This window comes from Bos indicus, chromosome 16 (assembly GCF_029378745.1).
Source record: "Bos indicus isolate NIAB-ARS_2022 breed Sahiwal x Tharparkar chromosome 16, NIAB-ARS_B.indTharparkar_mat_pri_1.0, whole genome shotgun sequence".
In the NCBI taxonomy this organism is placed as follows: domain Eukaryota; kingdom Metazoa; phylum Chordata; class Mammalia; order Artiodactyla; family Bovidae; genus Bos; species Bos indicus.
In genome coordinates, this window is record NC_091775.1 from 20,443,695 (window position 1) to 20,458,952 (window position 15,258).

At 37.3% G+C, this 15,258-nt stretch overlaps 1 protein-coding gene across 1 annotated transcript in view; it reads right to left on the reverse strand.

The window, feature by feature from the left end:
• The window catches only part of LOC139176525 (usherin-like), a 137,750-nt gene that overhangs the window by 116,597 nt on the left and 5,895 nt on the right, over positions 1–15,258 (reverse strand). The window lies entirely within an intron of this gene.

Sequence of the window (15,258 nt, forward strand, 5' to 3'; positions counted from 1 at the left end):
GTTCTAGAAACCGAAAACTCAAGATATAATTTGTATTAAAGGCAAGTAAAGAAAATTTAGATGACTAACAAATATTAAACAAAGTTTTATTAAGCAAAGTTTTTTCTTGTATTTTCTCTATTCTTTCTTGCTACCTAACAGACACTATAGAATCTATTGCTGCCCCACCCAGATTCCCTTTCCCAAGCTGGTGCTTCAGTGCTTCATCTTCTGTGCTTGGTATTTAGTGGCTCATGGCTGCTCCATTTTCTAGAGAATTGCCCTGCCTGAGTGGAAGCTACAGGATCCCTTGTGAATCCTGTAGCCAGTGACTACCAGCCAGTGGCTACTGATCACAAAGGGCAGTGTCCCTCGTCTTAATGTGGTATCAGGTCAGGGCTGCAATCCACAGAAGCCAAACAGGCAAAGGAAATGTTTGAAATGGGCTAGTTAGGGAGATGAGAGAAAGTGTGGGGACTGAGAAGAACCAAGTGGGGGACAAATGGTCACCAACTCATGCCAGCCAATGGATGACTCGGGAATGACGAACCAATGTCACCAAATCTTTTAGTTTGTTTTTTAAAAAGTCATTTTTTACGTAATTTTCTGATTTTTTTAAAGCTTAGAAACTGGTCTAAATTAAAACAAACAAATAAGCAAAAACTGCTCTGAAAACCAAACAAACCATCCACGTGGAAGAAATGAGCCTGAGAGCTCAGGGGGTTGTAAACTCTTCTCTGGGCACCACAGGCTTCGGGCAGCCTCGAGGGTCCTAAAGAGACCACACGACCAGTAGCAGGAGCCTGAGCCTTGGGCAGTCAGTATCCCATGCTCACATGCATGCTGGGTCCACGGCATGATCTGAGGTTCAGGGACACTGGAAATTCTGTGCAGCCTCCTGGCAAATCTTCAGAGGGATAGATTTAAGACTTCCCTTAAAACCTACTGGAAATGGATCAGATTAACAACTGAGTTGTTGCAAATGAAGGCCCATTTTGATTTTTATTTTCTTAAAGAGTCTGTACGATGAGATTCATATCCACTGTAAGTGTGTCAGCTGGATTTGAGGGGTGAAAGTGAAGGAAAAAATCACATGTCATAATCACCCAGCTTATTTACTATGGACCCAAACTAAAGCTGTGGACTGTGATTTACACTTGTATTAACACAGCCTTGTATAGGCACAAAGTCTTTGTTTCAATAAATGTGAATTAAAATGATGTGAATAAAAATGAATACCCTTAAAGCAAGAAAACAAATTCACCTTAAATCAACTTAGAGCAATTACCATTTGTTACTTTCTAGAAAGCTTGGCCAGCTTTTTACAGAGAAACAATTGTGATTCTATTTTCACTTTTAGTAAAGAAGAAAGTGCACTGAGCAAAAAGTTTAACAACTTAGATAATTAACAATTTTGTTCATCTTCTGCCACTGTGAACTATGTGATATTTTTATTCTTATATAAATTTATGCATGATTTCCTTTACTACTCTTTGCCAAAAATGAGCTAACTGGTGGGCTCTCAGAGATTTCATTCTATATCCTATGATTTCTCTTCAGAATAATCCAAAACAAAACAAAAAGCTAAGCCACGCAGAAATTTCTTCTCTCACTAAGCTCACCTTCAGAATTTGGAGTTCCATCTTTCTATTAAACCTTCAGCAAGCCATCACTGGCTATAAGCTTAACTGGGAGGAAGGACGGTCAAAGATTTCTGAGTTTTGGGCTCAGAGAAACAATGAAGGACCAATTCAATCTTTTTAGAGTGTCTAAATTTTGCTACTTAGAAGCACAGAAGAGGAATTTTGAGTATTTCTCCTATGTTTTCTGTATTCCACTTAAGGTTCCCTAATGACCTGGGATACAAAGACTTGAATGTTTCAGTTTGAAAAATATCATCTATTTCAGAGATGTTCAATTGAACTTTCTCAGTGAAAATATTCTCGATTTGTACTGTCTAATAAGCACTAGCCATATATGATTATTGAACACTTGATATGTGTCTATTGAAACTAAGGGCTTGAACTTTTAATTTTATTAATTTTAAATTTAAGTAGCACTATTGGAGAAGGCAATGGCACCCCACTCCAGTCCTCTTGCCTGGAAAATCCCATGGGCAGGGAAGCCTGGTGGGCTGCAGTCCATGGATGGGGTCGCTAAAAGTCGGACACGACTGAGCGACTTCACTTTCACTTTTCACTTTCATGCATTGGAGAAGGAAATGGCAACCCACTCCAGTGTTCTTGCCTGGAGAATCCCAGGGACGGTGGAGCCTGGTGGGCTGCCGTCTCTGGGGTCGCACAGATTCGGACACGACTGAAGTGACTTAGCAGTAGCAGCAGTAGCACTATATATAGCTACCATGTTGGACAGCAAAGACTTAGCAAATCACAAATTACACATAGTTGATGTGTTGAAAATAGAAATTCCATTTTAACTATTTAATGAAATCATGAATAAACCTCCTGTACTTCTTAATTGCAGAAGAATTTTATTCTTTTTATTTTAAAATTTAAGAAAAATTTTATTGGAGAACAGTTGTTTACAATGTTAGTTTCTGCTATACAGCAAAGTGAATCAGTTACACATAAACATACATCTACTCTTTTTTTAAGATTTTTTTCCCATATAGGGGCTTCCCTAGTGGCTCAGATAGTAAAGAATCTGCCTGCAATGCAGGAGATCCGGGTTTGATCCCTGCATCAGGAAGATCCCCTGGAGAAGGGAATGACAACCTACTCCAGTATTCTTGCCTGGAGAATTCCATGGACAGAAGAGCCTGGCGGGCTACAGTCCATGGGGTCGCAAAGAGCTGGACACGACTGAGTGACTAACACTATTACTTTCACTTTCCCATACAAGTCATTACATTGTATTGAGAAGAGTTCCCTATGCTATATAGTAGGTCCTTGTTAGTCACCTGTTTTATGTATAGCAGGGGATATACATCAACCCCAGTACCCCAATTATCCCCACCCCTTTTCCCCCTGGTACTCCAGTGTGCATTGCAGCACCATTTACAATAGCCAGGACACGGAAGCAATCTAAACATCATCAAAAGAGAAATGAAAAAAGAAGATGCAGTACATATATACAATAGAATATTACTCAGCCATATAAAAGAATGAAACAAGGCCATTTGCAGCAATGTGAATGCACCTAGAGGATTGTCACACTGATTGAAGGAAGTCAGAGAAAGACAAATATCATATGATAGCCCCTATATGTGGAATCCAAAAAAATATGTTACAAATGAAATTATTTACAGAGTTAGATGTAGAAAACAAACTTATTTAAAATCAGCTTCATTCTCAAGGTCCCATTTGCTTGACATTTGATACTCTTTTACTTTATTCCAATCACCCAGCTGGAAGGAGATAATGAAAGCTTTGTACCATTATTTTATTCAAAATCCTTTCCCCAATGATACATCATCCAAAATCACTTCTTTTTTGTTGTTGTTTTGTTTCATTTTTTTAAATAATCACTTCTTAATCAAGAATATAATTTCAGAATCAAAGCAAAAGGAATGCCAGCAACTCAGTAGGTTTTTTTTTGGGGGGTGGTGGGGTGGGGGTGGAGGGTGTTTGTTTTAATATCTACTAAAATTGAGAACATGCAATTTTAAAACTATGACAAAATGATTATAATCAATAAGGACAATTCTGCATTGAGAACCCACTAAAATTAATGTTGACTATTTAAACTCTAACAAGTAGTCAAGCATCTCTTCTAGACTCACAGAATTATTCCACTGAGCAGTGACAATATTCTTAGGAAGTCAACTACAGAGGAGTGGAACTAGAATGTGTGTGTATGTATTTTATTCACTTGTTTAAAAATAAATAAACACCTCTCAGCTGTCTCTTATAGTTTCACTTGGAGTCTCCAGCCCTGCTGAATGGATGAGCACTTAGTCATTATCTTCAGAGTTCCCTTAGTATCAGAAAGGGAATTTTCAATCAACTAAATGAGACTGGTCTCATACACATTCACAAGTATTAACAGAATGATAATAAGATAAACAGATACTCCTGAACTATTAAACACATGCATACAAACTTAGACTCACTAAGAGACCAGGGAATAAAAGATTAAATCTCAGATCACCAAAGTGGATGGATTATAGGTATAAATTTGTTAATCACAAAGCAATAAATTAAGAGACATTATGGGATTATGGAAAAGTCATTGGAACCTTCTAGAGATTATATTTCACATTTTTTTAATCCAATTCTGCATGATTTTAGAAAAACACTTCAAAATTATGTGACTCAGGTTTCTCTCAGACAATATAAGAATAAATTTTCAGTAAGACACCTTGAAAATAAGTTTTTAAAAACAATATAATTGTTAGGTTTTATAAGGCAAATTTCTATATAAGTACAAGACACTATTATTATGACCCAATAAAGTATCTTTAAGATTACATATTATAAAATGATTCAATTCATTCACATTCAGAACCTATCTGTATTTACTTAGAAAATTCTCTTATAAATGCAAACTTCAATATCCATCATTTCAAAGAATAACAAGATTCAAATTCTGTTTCCACTTGGAATAAAATTACAATGCTCTTGTATTTTTTGCATTAACTCTGTAATCCAATTTCTAGTCTCGCTCTTCTACTTATAATCATTCTTTTAAAAAACACTCTGTAATATATATTCTTTTTTATGCAGCATGTATTACTTTATAATCTGATTAATAGCATATCATAATGCATAAATTTGCACTCGCAGAATTTATGTAGTGTGGAGTTTGAGCATCTTAGGATAAGAACTGAAGACTAAATGAGCAGAAGCTCTTGCTGATGACACCTCTTTAAAATCAAATCCGTGTTTTCAAGGAAGAGTTTGTTGTCTATGAAGACTGCATGGCTGTGTCAATATCTTAAAGCATCCTCAACTACAAGGAAGATGGAAATCTAGGAATAAACAGCCTTTCCTCATTTCAGGGGTATAAGGGGAACACTAATATATGACATCCTCAGGCATCTTGTCAGTGAAAAATGATTCTGACTTTTTCTCAGAGATGCAAACCGTCACGGGAAATGTGATTTGCCAAATGCTGCTAGCCACAAACACCTGTGAAAAAGGGCACTGGGACCAGGACTCAGACATGATATCCAGGATGATCACGAAGCCATGATTTTCCAGTGAGCAAGCACTCTCCAGTCAGGGTCAGAAGAGGAAAGGAGTCTTCTCCTGACTTTCTGAGATCTCCCAGCACTCAGCTAGATCTTGTTGGCTGGCCTATTCTATGGCTGAGGAAAGAACAGCATCAATTTTCCCATTCTCCTTTTGTTTACTAGTCTTCTTCAAGAGAGGTGTATAGTGGAACTGATCTGGAAAGGAGAAACCTTAGGTTCTATACTGGTCCTTTAAGACCCTACTTATGGAACATTGGCTAATCCATTATTTGGCCTCTCTGTTAAGTATTTCACACATTCATTTTTTAGGGGAAAAAAAAGCGTATTGAAGTTTAGTTGATGTACAATATTATATAAGTTATAGGTGTACAACAGAGTGATGTGCAATTTTTAGAGGCTATACTCCATTTACAAGATATTGGCTATGTTGCCTGTGTTGTACAATATATCCTTGTAGCTTATTTTATACAGAATAGTTTGGACCTCTCATTTCCTAAACTTCTCTCTTCCCTCTTCCTGCTTGTAACCACTAGCTTGTTCTCTCTATCTGTGTGGCTGCTCTTTGGGTTACATTCATTAGTTTGTTGTATTTTTTTTAGATTCCATATATAAGTGATACAATATTGTCTTATTTCACTTAACAAATGCCTTCCAAGTCCATCCATGTTGTGTCATTGGTAAGATTTCATTCTTTTTAATGGCTGAGTAGTATTCCATTGGGTATATGTAGGTCCATCTAGTCAAAGCTATGGTTTTTCCAGTAGTCATGAACGGATGTGAGAGTTGGACTATAAAGAAAGCTGAGCACTGAAGAATTGATGCTTTTGAACTGTGGTGTTGGAGAAGACTCTTAAGAGTCTCTTGGACTGCAAGGAGATCCAACCAGTCCATCCTTCCATCCTAAAGGAGATCAGTCCTTGGTGTTCATTGGAAGGACTGATGTTGAAGCTGAAACTCCAATACTTTGGCCACCTGATGCAAAGAACTGACTGATTTGAAAAGACCCTGATGCTGGGAAAGATTGAAGGCAGGCAAAGGGAACGACAGAGGATGAGATGGTTGGATGGCATCACTGACTTGATGGACCTGAGTTTCAGCAAGCTCTGGGAGTTGGTGATGGACAGGGAAGCCTGGTGTGCTGCGGTCCATGGGTTCGCAGAGAGTCAGACACGACTGAGTGACTGAACTGATGTGTACTACATCTTCTTTATCCATTTATTTGTTGATGGATGCTTTGGTTGCTTTCATATTTTGTCAATTATAAATAATGCTGTTATGAACATGGAGGTGCGTGCATCTTTTCAAATTAGTGCTTTTTGTATTTCAGATATATACTCAGGGGTAGAATTGCTGGTTAGTATCTCATTTATTGAAGAGCAGGACAGACCCGATTATACTTTTGATCTCTTCCAGTTAGAAAATTCTGGCTGAACATTTGCAAGTAGTACTTCTCAAGAGTAAATCATGAAGGGCTGTTGGACATACAGGTCCCTCATTCCTCCAGGAACCCAGCCAACTTATCCCTGCAACTTGAGTCACCTTGTTCTTTACCATGGCACACAAATATTATGATTTTTCTATGTGTTTTATGATATAAAGAAAGTCCAGAAAGCATTTCTTTTCAAGAATTTAAGGCGAATCACCTTCTTGGTGAATATACACTACCTTAGCCAGCTGTCATACTGGTGATTCTCCATAATTTGCACACAACTTGCATCCTACACGTAAAGGGAGTGAGCCATGATTTCTGAACTTCACATAGCAGCAGCAATGACAACAAGCATTGTTCCCTAAAGTCCCCCATTAATAAAAGGTAGTTGCTTGGACTGTAATTATGGCATCCTTCCTACCCAAACTTGAAGCTTTTATGGGGCTTATGCAATTAACTACTTAAATGCATCGTAACACTTGCTTCTCTGACAGCAAAGTATTGATTTTTTAATCATTTTCAAGTCTCCTCTAGAACAAATAGATGTACTACAGTTACAGTTAATGCACTGTGTACATGCATGAAATGTTAGTGTGACAGAATTTATTATTTTGTGATATACAGAACTGAAGTCAGGCTTCTCAGAAAGTAGCATCATGGATCCTACATTAGTATGGAAACTACCATTGTCCTTGATACTCCAAATTCTCTAACTTCGAAAAGCTAGAGATCTCTTACTTAGGCTTAAAATAAAGGCGGGGGTACTGAGTATAAATCTTTCCTAGGTGTCAGTGTAGGAGGAAATTAAAAGTAGTCCAGCAGAGAAGATAACAGTTTATTTTTTCCTAAAGGTGTCACTGTGGGTGTATGGCAACTTCGTTCACATGAATTTCAATGTAACTTTTCCCTTGCGTTTATTTAGGACATATCAAAATATTTTGCATACAATAGTCTATTTCAATTCTTACACATTTTGACTGTACTGTTTTAATGCCTCACTATGGTTAATACCTCAGAAAACTGAAACAGTGTATCACAAAGTGTGATTTCTACATTCCATTTCTGCTATGCCAAAAAGGTCAACAGAGGTCTCATGAAAGTCACTTATCTAAATGCAGACCCGGCAACAGAGGCCACTACACAGAGTATCAACAAGCCTTTTCCTTGGGCACAGCACACATTCAACATTAAAGTTGGTGAGTAAAAAGCAGTTAATTTTGTTTTGTTAGAAATAATATCATTTTAGTTTTAGCGTCTAAGACAGATGCCAGCATTTCACTCTGAACAGATGGTAATTCCATCTAATAGTGCATGTCTGTATTAGTAAGGTCTGTTGTGTATACAAACAGTAATAAACAGTAGGTAAGGATCAAAATAAATTTTAATTGTTGACATTAAATTCTGGCAGCCACAGTTCTAAGGCTGCAATATTCCTTTTTCAAGTCTGTCAGATTTACTAATGCTACGCAAGCTTTGTCCAAAGCTGCCAGATTCTAGTTTCCATAGAAAGATATTGCATCTTCCCAGCTCCTGGTCTGCACCAGGGTTGCCTGTTTTCCTACACTGAAATAATCATTCAGGAATAACATGAGATTGGTGCTACCACTGATGAATGTTCTTCCAGGATTTTTTTTAGAATGCTCCCAGAGGACTGAACCTTTAATTAAGAGGCTGATTTTTAAAATGTTATATCCAATTGTTACACTATGGATTCCAGTGTTGTCCCAGTCACTTTCCTACCCTGCTAAGTAAAGGTCTCTCATTCAATTCCATCTAGTCTCATTGCAAATCTGGGCATTCCTGAACTTCTCTGAGACTGACATCATCCCTTTCATTTGGTTTGCTTTGCCAGAATCTGAAGGATTTCCCAAACAATCGCAGCTCTCATCGGCTGAACTCTTCTGTAGGTTTTACTGTGGATCAAGCCTGCCAACAAGCACCAATTTGGTTCTCATAATGTCTCCAACGATCTGGTATTACAAGTAGTAGCTGCTATTTATTTTGGGAAGCCGCCATGTCAAAAAAAAAATCATTATAAAAAAAACCCAGTTTGGCATTCAAGTGACTGTTCAATAACAAACATGCTTTGCAATCAAATTTCTTTTAAAAAAATGGATGTATTTTTTGAATCATGAAAAATATATTGCTTCTACCATATGGGACAACCAACGACTCACCAACCGATTTCAGATGCAGCATATTGAGCTGACCATATGTTACAGTGCTGTTGAATGGCTGAGTGATTCATGCCCGTCACATTCTAGTATATCAATTAAAGCTCCTTGAAGTCTGCATGATTTGTGTCTCTGTTATTAAACCCTGCTAATTCATCCCACTTACACATCTGTTATAAATCTCTAGGAGTGCTGCATGATTCATGGCAATCTGTGAGCATGCTACAGCAAATTCTTCTCCTTGTAATTAACAGTAAATTGTTTTACTGCCATGCAATGAATTTTTCAGTTATATTGCAAATGAACTCCTAAATGTGCGGTTCTTTCCTAAGAACTGACTTATATCATTAGGCAATTAAAAAGTATTGCTTTGAACCAAAAGCTTTTAATCAAGAGAAATACAACTTTAACATTGCTTGAGAGCCATGGAAATTTGACATGGTGGTTAGAAGTGCAAAATAATTTCTGTTGTTGAACGAGAAAAACAAACAAACAAAACCAGCCCTTCCTCCTACTCTCAGGATTTCCCTGATGCTAAGACGTGAGAACGGCTGCCTAAAAAGACTGGGTGAGACAAGTTTGCACAGATACTGTTTATCTTAGAAGTGACTTAAGTCAGCTGTCATTACCAAATTTCTCAGATTGCCTTACACTTCTCTAATTGTAAAACAGAGCCTTTATTCTTGAAATAAATAATTGGATAATTAGCCAAGTTGAATCAGCAGAGGATTTCACTGCTGTTCAAGTGTTCTTGTCAAAGGTGAAACAAATTCATTTCAGCTCGCCTCTGCAGCTCTTCGAAGAGGCTTTGATTTTTTTTCCCCCCACTTTCTTGGCAGCAGCCTGAGATTCATGAGTCCATACATCAAGTTGGTAGTTTAACAACAAATGGAATTAAATTCAAAGAAGGGAAACTAATTGAAGGACAGCAACAAAAGTGTTGGGTAATGTGCTTTTTAATATGGCGTGCCACATTTGCATGATAATTTTTCCTTTTTAGCATGGAGCAGAAAGTGACTGGCTTAATGAGGGATTATTCAAGACAGGAACGAACAAAATGCATTCATAACTAAGAACAAAGATTGTATTATGAAACAAAAACAGGCAACCTCAGAGAAGTAACTGGATGATTGGTTTATGCATTATGAATAAAAAGATAGAAAAATATTTATATTAGTATTCACTAATGACTATATATACAAGATTGTTGTAATTAAAATTATAAATTAACATATTAAAAGTGCTTGTTTAATCACTCTGGGTCCTATTCACAAAGAAAAGACTTATGTACCTGCATACAAAACAATGTGTGTTTTCAACCCAGCAGCAAACAACCCATACATTCTACTTTGGATGGATTCAGACAGGAAACTTAATGCACCACTAATTACTTGCTTAATGGGAAATGGGCACTTCTAAGCTTGTAGTGAAGAGGTCAATTTATGATGGGTAAAGGAAATAGGACATCGTTCTTCCAGGAATGGATCTCCAAAAGGAATTTCTCTGAAGGAAGGTTTAATTTGTACTTAATTCACAAAGGATGGAAATGTACAAAGTTATTAGATTAAAAGGGTAATCTTAAAGAAAAGGATTAGAAGCTTCTAAGGGCCCAGTCTGTCAGATCATGACCCATATAAACCCAGAAGCAACTCCAAAGCCACCCATCACACTTTCTTGAAGATTTTGCAATAGAGTTGCAGCTGCTCCTGGGAGAGTACCTCTCTCAAATCAGTTCTGGAACTGTTCATGGGCACCAAAGCTAAAGGAGTAGTGATAAACATTCCGGACGAAACGTGCCAATTCTAATGATACATCTAATCGAAAAAATACTTGAAGGACAGCAAATCGCAATTCTCAGGCTTTTTAATGAAACAGACATATCTAACAAGTATCTTTTGGATTTCTGTGACTGAGGTGTAAGGAAAAAAATATATTTTCGTGATTCGGCACTTCAGAAAAGCTGAATACTACTTCCAATTTATGGTGCTCTTTTTCAAAGTTTTTAAATGGTTGTTCTGATCCTTGGCAATTCACTCACATGAACTACATTTAGACTTTAGAGTTAAACTTCCCACAAATCTATTGGAATTCTGTATCCTCCAAACCATAATTTTATTACTAGAAGAGACAGAGCAAGAAAGTCATAGTGCTGCAAGTCAACTTTTATTCCTTTCCTACAACAAACTGTTGACCATTCAAAAGCACTGACCTTCTCATTGTTTATTTCTATGACTTAAAATCCATCAGTTACACAGACATTTAATCCTAGGAAAATTAAAAAAAAAAAAAAAGAAATACCCTATTTATCTACTGAAAACAGAGGCAAGAAGGATATTGGATCTGTAATTTCCGGGGTTTTCCTTATATTCTAATAAAAACAAGTCCATTTTCCCTGGCCTGAACACCCCTGAAAACAATGCATTTTACCATAAATCAAGTGGCAAGCAAAAATTATTTTCCATATTTTTGTCATGTAATTGACTTCATTCCCTGTCTGGCAGATGAAAAGTCATAGAGTGCTGACAAGATAAATTAAGACACCAAGAAACAAAAATTTTTCCAGGAAAACACTAATTTTTCTCTTAGAAAAGAAAGAATCTCACATGTGAACAAAATTAATGCATGTTTTTATGGAAATTGAGTAGAAGGAACATTTTGGCAAAGAACAAAAAACTACACATTTAAAACTTACCATCTTCTGCAACTGTCTACTTTTCTTACCTCCCAGCTTTTGCTCTGACTATGCTAATCAGAGTGCTGCCCAGGGGATCATCAGTGACCCCACATTCCTTGTATCTTACATTTCTTTCCCTTTCCCTACTGTCTGTGACTCTACTGACATTCTCCTTCTAGAATTCTCTCTGCCCTTGACTTTTTGAATAGTGCTCTTTCTAGATTCTATACCTAACTCTGATCATGTCTCTGTTCCTTTAATTTTTCCTTTTCTCTTTCTCCCAGAATGTGAGCATTGGCTGAGGTGTAAACTTTTTTTTGTATTTTCTCTGCCTTCACTAATATATCACCATCCATAGTTTTACCTCCTTTTATATGCAGACAATTATAAAACTTACATCCTTCTTAAGCTCCAGATTTGCATTTTCTGCTGTTGGCTGGTTATTATTGTCATGGATATGTTTTGTTCAAATAATTGAACTGAAACTCATGGCTTTATTTCTCCCATCTGGTCTTTCTTCATTACATTTAGTGGCGTCACCATGGTCTAGGATATTTACTGTCATCTTCAGTTCCTCCCTCTTCTTAACCTGTGGATTTCTTTCCCTTGAAGCATTCCATTTCATGCTTCTAATATTTCTTTCTATTTATCTAATTTACTTTCTCATGACTTTTTTTGGAATGTCCTGTTGTTTTAGTCAGTAAGTCCTATCTGACTCTTTGTGACCCCATGGACTGTAGCCCACCAGGCTCCTCTGTCCACGGCATTTCCCAGGCAAGAATACTGGAGTGGGTTGCCATTTCCTTCTCCAGGGGATCTTCCCAGACCAGGGATTGAACACAAATCTCCTGCACTGGCAGGCAGATTCTTTACTGCTGAGCCACCAGGGGATCCCCCTTGGAATGCCTACCAGACTCTATTTCCACATTCTCTTCTAATCTCTACTATACTCTACTGACAGAGAAATCACAACCCCCAGCTTTCATCATGTCAGTATGGAACAGCACCTGAAACAGCAACAAGCACATGATATAAACTCAAAAAATATCTACAAACAACTTTACCAATTATTTATAGTCCACCTCAAATGCCATTTAACCTGGCATAATTTCCCAATCTGCTAAATCAGTCACCTATCTCATATTCTCTGTTCCAATAGCTTTCTTTTATCCTTTCCCCCAAGGTGTTCATCCTACCTGTTATATGTCAACATCTTAATACAGACATCATTAAAGCGTGAATGGTTTCTATTAGAGCTCACCCCACTTCCTAATGCCTGAAATTAGAAATTAGAACCTTCATAGAAACTTACTGAATCGAGCATTCACAACAAAACATAGCAATGGTATGTTATAGCACATTATTAATTTTATACTGTAAACAACAAATTTGAAATGTGCAGTTTTTGATCAAAATCTTGAAATACATGTCATAATTCAGGACAATATGCTCCTCACAGAACTGAAAAATGATGCTTTTCAATGTTAGTCCCCTACAGCTTACTTTTGTCATTCAATCCTTAGTTTTAGGACTCTCCATTGTTACATTTATGTTAAAATAATGTTATGGAAACAAAGTTGCAAAGTAAAACTTCATGACTTTGATAACAGAAATTCTATAAGCACTGTGACTAACAAAAAGATTATGTAATAATTATGACAAAAATCTTGATAGAAATAATTTGTTTTGAGATTTGACTTTGTGTTAGACACTGCCTTAAATATTTAACATGTATTCACTCTTTTCATTCCTCAGGAGAACACTAAAATATAGGGTATCCTTATTTGTAATTTGGAAGACAAAGGCACAGAGATTATGCAATTTACTCAAGGTCATAAAGCTATAGTCATAAAGCTAGCTGCTGCGGCTGCTGCTAAGTAGCTTCAGTCATGTCCGACTCTGTGCAACCCCATAGACGGCAGCCCACCAGGCTCCCCCGTGCCTGGGATTCTCCAGGCAAGAACACTGGAGTGGGTTGCCATTTCCTTCTCCAATGCATGAAAGTGAAAAGTGAAAGTGAAGTCTCTCAGTCGTGTCCGACTCTTAGCGACCCTATGGACTGCAGCCTACCAGGCTCCTCTGCCTATGGGATTTTCCAGGCAAGAGTACTGGAGTGGGTGCCATTGAGAGCCCAAATTCAAGTCATGGCATTCTGGCTTATCATTTTTCCCTTAGATGTGTAAGTAAATTCTTATTTGAAAACGTCAATGAACTTGCACATCTCATGGGTTTCAGAGAACATGAGAAGTTTCCAAATTCTGTTCTCATGGATAAAAAGGCAGAGAGAGAACACTGAGAGGGCTTAGATGAGTTCTGCTCCACTCACCCTCCAGTAGATAGAGTGGCCTTAAGCATCCTCACCAGAGACTAAAACAAGGGCATAGAGCACTGGGAGGGGGTGAGTTCCACGCCACAGGAACTCTTGCTGAAACCACTGAGGACAATATTCACACAGATGGAATCACTGGTGCTTTAAGCAGGAAGGATGCCATTCTACAGACATCTTCCCTGCTTTTCACTTTCCATCTCCAGGATCTGTCTAGTCTCTAGGGACCAGCATGCCCCCATTCAGTTCTTTCAGGTTGTGTCTACGAAAAGACGAGAGTAGATCTCATCTAGAGGAAAGAGCCTGTCCTAACAGTGTCACAAACTGGAGCATGTAGAGTGCAGATGGGAGCTAGTATGGTACACAGCCTTAAGGAAAGAAGACTTGGGTGGAGGTATTATTATTGAAGATGTTATTGGACGTGATGTCACGAGGAATAGGAATTAAAATGAGAACAGCTCCCAAGGGATTGGAAGGAGAATGTTCAGTAGAAGCCAGAAGGAAATATTTTGGATCATTATCAGTCTGAAAATTGCCTTTTCAAAGAGGTCACTACACATGGTCTGATTTGCTGGAGAAGGAGCAGTTTCTCTACCACTAAAGGATCAAACACTTGGAAGGAATGTTGCCAGCGATGTATTAATATTGGCAAGACGGTCACCCTAGATGACTTTTAAATGTTCTAAAGCCCTGAAAAGCTGTGATTTCAGTTCTGCTTAAGCACATGGTCGGGGTCCCTTTAGCCTCCACTAGGCCTCTGTCCAATCTTCCGCTCATGTGGCTTCTGTTTTCACTTTCTCTGGCCCCCAGGACAGATTACTCTTAATTTTTGTTCTCATCACCCAGTTACATCATTTTTCCTAAAGGAGACAGATGCTATTATCCACACTCTGTAGCTCTCTAATAACATAATATATAAAAATAAATAAATGTACAGTCTTACAGGAAAATGGTGTTTTGTTCAAGCTACGCACTCCATAAATATTTGTAAATATAGGTTAAGTATGTGAAAAACACAGAGTTCACTCATGCAGATAATAAAACATAATTTCTTGAAACTTTGGAGTCTTCCTTGCTGACAGAAAATTTGAAGAAAAATTACTTGCTATATTTGATATTTGTTGTATATTAATATAATTTGGGCCAAACAAGTTTTCCAGAACTAAAATAAAATATAACAAAAACTATGGAACTTTATATGGAAACAGTAAGGAAGAAGGTCTGAGGAATATTTTCATAGCTAAATATGTTTGCTAGAAATTTCATAACCTCTTCACATCTGGATATTTCCTTAAAGAGCACCAGGAAACTAAGCCTTGTTGGATGCTGACAGAAAAACTGATTTGAAAAAAATCTTAACTTGTAAGTAATTGGGTTATATAGGTGTTAATAATACATGTAATCAAGTTTGTATGAACTTAATTTGTTCTAAGTGAAGCAAACAAAAAATTATACAAGCCATCTCCTACTAAGATTATACTTGATAATAAGTTTTTTATTTCAATGTTATGCACCTAGCAA